Genomic DNA, 10080 nt, shown 5'->3' on the forward strand with positions numbered 1-10080 from the left:
AAGAAATAGGAGCAATGCTGGAGTTAATGTACAACACACACTCATTTTGGTAGCATCATTATTAATGTGAAATGTATGTTCCTTGCTAAAGAACATTATTTTTTATCAAGTTGTTATGTGTAACGTTCCACTTTAGGTCTGATGTTGCCCAAACTGTGTCTATTTATTGTTAAGAGACTGGGGACCACTCAATTTTTTTATCTGTGACCCAGCTGGGAAATGTTTTTCACTTTCTGTACCAGTGCAGGAAGAAGAGTATACTGTGACAGTTTGCCACTGTCAGCAATAATAACTGGACAGATGTTTCCAACCCTTCCTCACTCCACTTGTCTTGGGGATTTTAATTTCAAGACTGTGCTTGTTTATCTCAATGATATTATCATCTTCTCCAAGACATTTGAGGAACACATGAAACATATGCTTGATAAAGAACACCAAACACACCAAAGGAAGCAAGCTGGAGCCCAAGTGGAAACGCACCCCATACTGGGTGGTGTAGCCTTTCCCACCTACCCCAGTCTATGACTTGGTCTCGGAGGGGCCTGACCCCATGAAAAAGAGACTTCATTAGAATATGCTGAGACCTTGTGTGTTAGGGGGTGACTGCCCAGAGGGACCTGCCGATGACCAGGAGGCGTTTAATGCTGCAGAACTGCCCCAGATGCATGAAGCCCCAACTGTGGTTCCTACCACAATCATAGTCGAGTCTCAGGCTTCACCAGAACTTAGAATTTAATGACTTTACTGGCGACAGCCCGGAGGGCCCGTCTACCCCATCCAGTACCATAGACTGTACCGACCTGTCTGAAGAGTTAATCAAATTCTCAAGAGAAGAGAAAATGAAGACACATCTGGTCCCTTGCCACCTTTAGGCCCCTGAATCATTACCTGCTGCTGAACCTTTACCAAATGACCCGGAGTCAAGAGAACCGGCGTCCTTTGTGGTTTAACCGCAGGCAGCTCCCTGCAAGATACTCTGACAATGTTGTTTAAAATTGTTTATTGCTCTGCCTTAACTATACTGTAAGGCCTCATGTACACTGCTACTTGTAAACGGACATTTAGGAGCAGTTGGGCATTTTTTCAGAAGCCCCTGAACCCTCCTCTATGTTATCTTATTTGTCCATGTACACTGAGTCGTTTACAGTCATTTACAGGCAGTTGAGTTCAGTGTCGTTTTTTGGAAAGCAATTATTTGCTTTCAGGGTGTTTAGAACGTGTGTTTACCGGCGTTTCAAACGCAAAATGTGACCAAACGCGATCACCCGCGTTTAGCGCTTGCGTTTTTCCTGTTTAAAGGGGAATTATTTTTGACCTCTAAAAACGAATCTGAGCGCAAACGCCCGCTAAATGCTGCTAAACGCGGCTGCAAACGAGACACAACGGATGTTTTAAACGTCCTTTACATAGCTGTAAAATTACAGCATTCAAAGGACTTTTTAAAACGTCCCGTGTACATGTAGCCTTATGGTGTTCCTATTTACTGATAAAGATTAAGACACAATGGCGTTACTGTGTGGGGGGGAGGGAGGGGTGGACGGGAGATGAAGCACAAGTGAAGGCAGCACCTCTAAAAAATAGGTTCTGAAAACCTATATGGGAAAAGTACAAATGGAGGGAATGGGCACCAACATGCTGGGGGTAAAAAAAGAAATATAAATAAAGACACATTAAAAAAATGAATACAAATGGGAAATAAAAGTGAAATCACTATTGGAAAGGAAAAGGTACCGGGCATCCAAGGGACTGAGGATCTCGATTGAGGTCTGTGGAGGGCAGCTAATGCAATGAGATGAAGAATGCAGATTAGGGGTCCGGCTGCTCAGATGGATGTCAGCGGCTACAGATGGCTGTGTAGATGTATCGGGGGATGAAGTATGACAGCGGCTATGTGTCAGGCAGAGGGGAGGGTAGCCATGGCTCCAGTGGTAAGTGCCAGACTGCTCAGAGGTTGGAGGGTGGGAAAGATTGGTGGTGCACTCTGGTGCTGGAGCTGTATCTAGGAACGTGTCAGGTAGTCAGATGCAGCAGCATGCCAGATTGCTTACTAGGTCAGGCAGGGGCGCCATCTGCCCTGCAGTTTATCAGCATCCATGACTTGTCAGCTGCTCTGGGATGGCCAGCTAGATTTTGGTCTCCACAAGAATGACGCAGGGACGTAGAGGGGGGTGTGGTTACGCGTTTCAGGGCTCCGTCCCTTTTTTAACCAATAGGAAGAGGGGCAGGTGTGGATGGACGTGATTTATAGGTGACTTGGGTGAAGTTAATGTGGGTGGTGACTCCCAGAGGCGTCAAAAGAGGCATTCTATGAATTGTGAAAGCCGCTCAGTCAGCTTATTGGGACTTGGGCTGTTTGGTGGTGGAATTGTTTTTAATGGAGTAACATCAATATAAAAATCTTTAATGGGAGGGGTAAAGAATGAGATCTTTATAAATGAAAAAAATCTTTATTAATGAAAAAAAGTGGGAATAAGAATAAAAATAAGAAATGAAAATTGGACAACGAGTAGAAAAAATATAAAGGATAAAAATAAATAATAAAAAAGGAAAAATAAAAAATAACAATTAAAAAATAAAAAAGGAAAAATAAAAATTGAAAACTAAAATAAAAAATATAATAAAAGAGAAAATGAAAATGAAAAATTGAAAAAAAAAATTAAATAAGTTAAAATAGTTAAAAAACACCACACATGTGCCTGTACAAGTACATATAAATGATGGTTAAAAAAATTGGTGGGATGTATTATGATAAGGAGATGAAGTCCAATATGGCTTGTGTGTAAGTGCATGTAGGCCAATTGGATCCTGCATTTTGTGGGTTGATTTAAAGGAATGACCATGGGTATATGTAAGGAACCAGTATGTGGTAAAAAGAGAATCATTTAGATCATGAGTGTCCAACCTTTTGGCTTCTCTGGGCCACATTGAGTGTAGAGAAAATTTCTCGGGCCGCATATAAAATATATACCATAGTTACGGGTTATATAAGTAATAACCCCCCCAGCACTAATTTAACACAACTAGAGGATGATCAAATGAAATGGAATCAGTATACAGAGGTTTAATTCTTCTGAGAGATATTAAAGGAACACTCTAACCACCATGACCACTATAGTGATTTTAAGTGGTGATGGTGGTAGGAGTCAGATACACTGCACATGCTGGGATATTTACAGTTATGTGCTGGGGGCTAGTTGCACCCCTAGCACATATGACATAGGCAGCCAGAAAATGTCATGTCCTTAGGGAGAGAGGGAGGGCTGAGAGAGGGGAGTGAGGGGGGAGATGAGAGAGACCCCTAGCCCTGTCCCTAGCTACAGTCCCTCCCCATTGTCCCAGAGTGTCTGTTTGCCAATCTGCAGGCCAAGTCTGTGTATGATTACAGACAGTACCTTCCATGCCATGATGCCAGTCTGTCTCCTTGATCTTCTTCCACTTCCAGCGGCTCCCGCAGTAGCCTGCCCCTCCTGCCCGTCTTGTGTCACACCTTTGTGCCCCCAGTCGGCCTGTCCTCCGGCTCCAGGCCTCACGTTAGCCCAAAGAGGAAGTTGGAGCAGTCCATGCCTTGCAAGCACAGGGTACGCTGCGCCCGCTCCTTCTCACCTCTTCAGGGGGTGGGGTCAAGAAGGAGGCCATAGTGGAGCTCTTCTCCTCTCCACTTCTGAGAGTCCCAGGCTCTCAGGCTGCCCGCACGGTGCTGATTGCTGCTGCACCCCCACAGACACCTAGACAGCCGGGTAGAGGACGAGGTGCACTGCCTAGCGGTAGCGCTGGCCCTGGGTGGGCCGCATTGCCTGCGGTTCGGGGCCGCAGGTTGGACATGCCTGATTTAGATGATGGTGTTTAATTCAAATTCTTCATTGAATCCATGAGGAGCCATAGTATTTAACTTAATTTAATGTTCCTGCCCACGCTATTTAGCTGAAAGACGGCTACAGCGCGGGCCTAAATTTCCAGGAGGGCATCCATTTATGTCCTCCCGTGCATGAGCTGCCTGCGCGCTCCATGAGACTCAGGTGCTCCCGGTAATCTGCTTTTTTTTTTCTCACGCTGAAACTATCAGTGCCACCTAGTGCCCCATCATCAGTTCTGCCCATCAGTGTCACCTACCAGTGCCCATGAGTGCCACCTATCAGTGCCACCTATTAGTGCCCTTCAGTGCCACCAGTTACTGATCCTAAGGAAAAATTTCTATTGAGGTGCATTTTTGATTAGTAACCATAAGAGCTGGATTTAAAAATAGCAGTGATTGGGGTGCATTTAGGTGCTTGCACATAAATGATTTTTTTTATAATACACGTTTTCTATTTTTATTATATAGATATACTGTATATATATATATATATATATATATATACTGTATATTTTTTTATTTCATTTTTGAATAGGATGTTAAGCATTTATTTATTATGTATTAAACTTGCATAAATTGTATTGGGGAAACGGATGGGTTTAATGAAATACTGAAACTATGGATTCTTTTCTGTTTATATCTGGGAACAGGCTCCAGCAGTGTAGGGCATTAGACTTTCTAACATTGATCATGATTGTTAAATCCAATTAGATCCTTAGGGGAGGAGCTAATAAATAAGCTCAGATTGGCCGCGGTGTCTACTTCCTGATGACGTTGTGGACAGTGAAACTCATTGAGGTGGGGACACAGCACGTGACGCCCGGTGACAGAGTTTCTGGGACAGTGGAGATCACGCCGGCCCTCCATCTTGCTGGAGAGTTGACTAGTGATTCCAATGAAGAAAGTACACTGCTGGAATCTGCTAGTGCCGGCTCGGGCACTCATACATGGGATTGGAATATTTTTAATCTTTTTACTGGTGTTTTGTGGAATAAATGGGTTGCCAGTAAAAGGGGATGCAAGGGAGGTGGCCACACCGCTATCTTGTTTGGGAATCCAATAAAGCGTTTTTAAAACCTGGGTCTAAGGGTCTGGGGAGTTACAGCTTGAAAGGGGGTCATGCATGTTTAATGAGTATTTAAACACACTGACTTTGGCTCATTGATTACATGATTACTTTTCATTGAAATTTGATGGACTTTTATGCTAATACACTTTATTAGTGGTGACACTATATTGAGATTTCATTTATTGAAGGTTTCACCAATTTTTCATGTGATTTTTGAGGATAATATCAACAGCTAGCGCTCATCAATTTAGGTTTAATAGATACATCGTCTTTGTGCGTTTTGCACAAGATAGTGGGAAGAGCTGCAGGGGTGGTTTTATTATAGATTTATCTGCGGTGCAGTATTTTTGGATTTATATGTGTAGCACTGCCCCCTAGAGAGCTGCTGAGAATTACACTTCTTGGGTTCCCCTGGGTTACCATTAGCAACTGACAGCAGATACACGGCATTAAAAGTTCATGGCTCAGACAATAATCAGTCCAGGGAATTTTGTTTTTGTGTTTTATTTAAAACTGGGATGGGAGAAGGGATCAGTGGGATACTCCAACTAGTAACTATGCACAATTCTGAGGACAACTGACTGTAGAATGCGGCAAGGCTGCTGCTTCACCCTGCCACTAAAGTGAAGATAAATTGACTGTTCTTGTTTGAATATTCTCTTCAGGGTTAACTACTTGGCACCCCCTTTACTCTCACTGCCTGTGTGCTGACACCCGTCCGCTGATTTTATCCACTGGTGTGGTCCCCTACCTGGGCAGACCCGTTGGCAGGCTCCCCTGTACTCAGGGACACTGTTTTTCCAGAGTTGCTCTGCCTTCACCTCCTCAGTCAGCTTCACTGGACCCCTGGGTTCAGCCACACTTCGCTGGTCCACTAGGCCGACTGCCTGTGACCACCTTCCTCACCTTCAGAAGAGGAGACAGCCGTCATCCTCCTTCTGGGACTTGGCTTCCTGCCCAAGGACCCTGTGACAGTATTCACCGTCACTGGAATTTAAAGACAGATAAGTAATGGTTTGGATTGCTTCATATTTGCCAGCAATATCTCCATATAGAAATATTAAGATTTATTCCCATTTGCCATGAAATCTGTAATTCCTAAATGCTGTGTATATTACATATCTTTCAATGTCAGAAAGGTTTTCCTTGTGTTTGTGTATTGGGAGGGAATGTGGATTGCCCTGTCTCATTGTTAAGTGCTAATGACCTCCCATTGTTCTGTCTGTCTGCCTTAAGAGAAACGTATGATGGGATGTATAACGATATGTGGAGTGGATGCTAAGGGGGAGGGGGGATTGTCCCACATTGTATATTTTGTACACTGTATGAGAGTGTAAAACTCTGTTCCTATTGGATGGTGAATATCACGTCCAGTTTTCAACAAGGTCCATCTGGGTGGTAACCTTGTGGGTGAAAACTGTATATAAGTCTTGTTCAATAAAGTTGTTCTAGAGTTCCTTCACCCTCAATCTAGAGTTCTGTCTCTTATTGGGGGAATCTGCTGCAAGGGATTGCTATGGTCTTCCATACTCCCTTGGATAATCACTAAGCTCTTGTAAGAGCTTTTGTAAGAGCTTGTTCTTCTGCACTCTCTGGGGAAAGAGAGGTTCACCCACGGGAACCTGGAGCCTTGTCGTAGGTCCAGGGTGGGTAGGAGATTGCAAGACCCTAACCAAGCTGCGGCGGTTCGTGGGGTCTGAAGTGCTTACGGTGTCTGGTGGAGTGCTTGGAGCCCCTCGGGAAGCACTAGGAGCATCTGTCAACGGAGGTACCCAGTCAGGGGTGCCCTGTTCCGTTACAGACCCCCTGTCACATGTGCCCTTGGCTTTTAAAACGTATCCCAGAATGCACCACTGCTTGTGCCAACCCACTGAGATAGTTATAAAAACCTGTTTGTCACTGGCTGGGTTTCCTCCACTGTCCAACATGATCCCCTATTTGATGCAGTGGGGACACTCCCTCAGCCTAGATGAATCACACCCTGGACACATGCAACAGGCCTAACTATTAATCAGGCTCTCCTGATAAGCAGACAGAGCAACTATAGTTTCTCTGCCCAGTACCTACCTAGGAGGGTGCTACATATGTTTTTATTAATGTCTGTATCCCCACTAGAGAGTTTTACTACAGTATACGATTGTACTGGGGACTATTATCACCAAGACAGAAAGTGAGGGGAAATCCAAAATATTTGAGTTGTCCCCAGAGCAAAAGGTCAGGGAAAATCCTCCAATGGGGACAATTGTCCAATGGGAGACAGCTGGAATATGGGAATTATGTGCACTTGAGAGAGGTTCCCCCCATTTTATGTGTCCATGGAAGGAAGTGAAGGGAACTCTCTCCAGGGGGACACAGACAGTTAAATATAACCCTTTCCTTCTCTATCTACATAAAAGTTTTGGATTTGCATACACTTTAAAGAGGAGCTTCAGTCTACATCCCAAAAAAATAAAAGTCAGCAGCTACAAACACTGTAGCTGTTGTCTTTTAATACAAGGACACTTACCTGATCCAGCGCTGGCCTCACCAGAGCAGATTCTTCAATGGGCTTTGGGTCCAGGCACCGGCATCTAAACTAAGGGAAACTGACTGTAAAGCCTTGTAGCTTCTCACTGCGTATATGCAAGCTGTGCGGCACTTTGTGAGTGGTCCTGCAGTCTTCTGGGACCTGTGACCACTAATATTCTTTTGTATTGGGTTTTGAAATTTACAAATGCAGCAATTTAGAAATTGGATGAAAGGTTTAGCACAATTAGGAGGAAAGAGGGACAGATGAACATTGTTCCAAATCAGGGACAGTCCCTCAAAATCAGGGATAGTTGGGATTTATGCACACTGCCTGTGGTAAATACTCTCTAATGTCTCACTATTTTCCACTGGTTGCAGGTCTTCTGAAGTCATCACCCATGGCCCTGCTCTGAACGTGAGGATACCAAGGCACAGTAACTGCAGGAGTGCAGGGGAGCACCAGTAGCCTGGAAGTGAGCATCAGGTAAGTAAAAGTGCATCCCCTAGATGTAAACAGCCATTCAACCCTTTCAGGACAGAGGCAGGAGATTTGTTTTAGCTGGAGATGGTGTGGCAAACACAGCCACTGTATATTGTCCTTCGGGTATGCATTATGTTTATTGCATGTGTATACCGTTAAGAACCAAGTGTTTGTAGTGTGGTTTGTGTTGAGAGAGTGAGAACTCTTTCATTTGGGACTATCATATTTCTGAGCAGTGTCCCTCAGGAGATGTGTGGGGATGTATTGCAGATGGCTAGAAAATGGTAGAAGTGTTTCATAGACCCATGCCAGTGAGGTGGGGTTTGTTATTGTGAATACCTGCATTCCATTGTCCTATTGTTCCTGTCTGCCTTGTAAGCATATTATGGGATGTGTGTTTGTGTGGAATGGCTCGAAGAGAGAGGGGTTTTGGGAGAGTGTAGATCTCTTGTGTTTTCAATAAACAAGGCATTCTAGTTTTGACTCCCAGCCTATGTGTCGTCTAGTTCTTGGGAGGGAAGGATGGTATAACGCTACCTGGATTGTTGCATGCTGTACCTGCCTATTTCGATTATTACTTGTTTTCCTGTCTATCAGCGGAGACCCTGTAGATTAAACTACTTCTCCGCTACAGATGGGCTCTACGTTATCTAGCTCTAGATTGTGAATATACAACGCAAAACCTTTGGTTTGGTTTGACATTTTATTGCAACAAGGTCAAAGCTAGAAGAAAAAGGCTATAAAGGAAAGGCCCATGTTTTAGTTTAGATACACATTCTTAGGGATGTTCAGGGTTTAGTGCTAGGATATATTTGACACCTACGTGAAGACATGTGAATTCCACTGGTAAGAAAACCACTAAAAGTGATAGAAAAAGTTGCAAAAAAGTTAAGCCTATTTAGAGCAATTATGATTTATTATTTCCAAGACAACATGCATTTTTGACATTCTTGATAAAGGACATAATTGTGTCTCCATTTAAAAAAAAAACATTTGGCTGGTGAATCAGAGGCTCCTGTTTATCCATGTGTTGATAGGTTGTAAAATATTATAAAATTTGTGGAAATGTGGAAAAGGCTCCCTTTAAAGCTTGGATTACCACACTGATATAGAACCCAAGTAAATAATCTCCAGTACCCTCCAACAAGACTATATAATTGATAGACAGAAAAGAGCCATTGTACAGTTTTTTGGGAACAAGAGAATAAATATGTATTTACCCCCCACCATCCCCATACTCTTCCAAGTTAATGACGTTCATTGCTAATGGGTGTGGTTATTAACCACGAAGGGGGGAAATAGACAGGGTAGAGACTATAGATATATTTATATAGTTATTTGCCTAAAAGAGGCAGGGTAACTCAATGTACAAGATCCAATAAGATATTTTCGTTCAATACACCTAAAACATATTTTAAATTTTTTTGTTATGTCAATACTTGGATGGGTAAAATCAACCCCAGCTTCTAAGGCCCCTTTTACACATACGACCAGTTCAGTTCATCAGTCACGTCAAAATGTATCAGTTTTTCATCCGTTTTTCAACCATTCTTTCATCCATTTTTCATCCGTTTTTCATCCATTTGTCGTTCGTTTTTCGTCCATAATTTCATCCATTTGAAATTCATCCAATTTTCATCCAAAAACGGACCGTCTATTCGTTTACATCCATTTTTAGTCCGATCCATTTTTTTGACGGATGAAAAATAGGACATTTATCCGTTCAAAAAAAATGGACATTGACGGAAGCGGATGAAAACGGATGTTAACGGATGATAATCCGTTGTCATCCATTTTTTCATAGAGATGCATTGATGTCCATTTTTCATCCGTCAACGGATGGATGAAAAACGGACAAACGGACCGTATGTGTGAAAGGGGCCTTATAGTGTATCTCCCTGGAGGAAAGATTTCTGCTCTTGAGTTTTTAATTACTCAAACCACTTCAAGGCCTTGTGTACATAGACATACATTTTGGATAAGGACCTTTGAAGCAAGCAAAACTATGAGAATGCATGCTTTAAATATATTCACATATACACACATGCACGCAAAAAAACAGTGCAAGGCATCTGATGTGCATTTACAGTGTATGTGGAATACATTTAAAATGCTCTTGCTTGTGATACCTATCATCAGCTGCTGTTGTTGACAGCCTTACAAGTTCAA

The sequence above is a fragment of the Pelophylax lessonae genome, assembly GCF_965119305.1.
Source record: "Pelophylax lessonae genome assembly, chromosome: 7".
Classification (NCBI taxonomy): domain Eukaryota; kingdom Metazoa; phylum Chordata; class Amphibia; order Anura; family Ranidae; genus Pelophylax; species Pelophylax lessonae.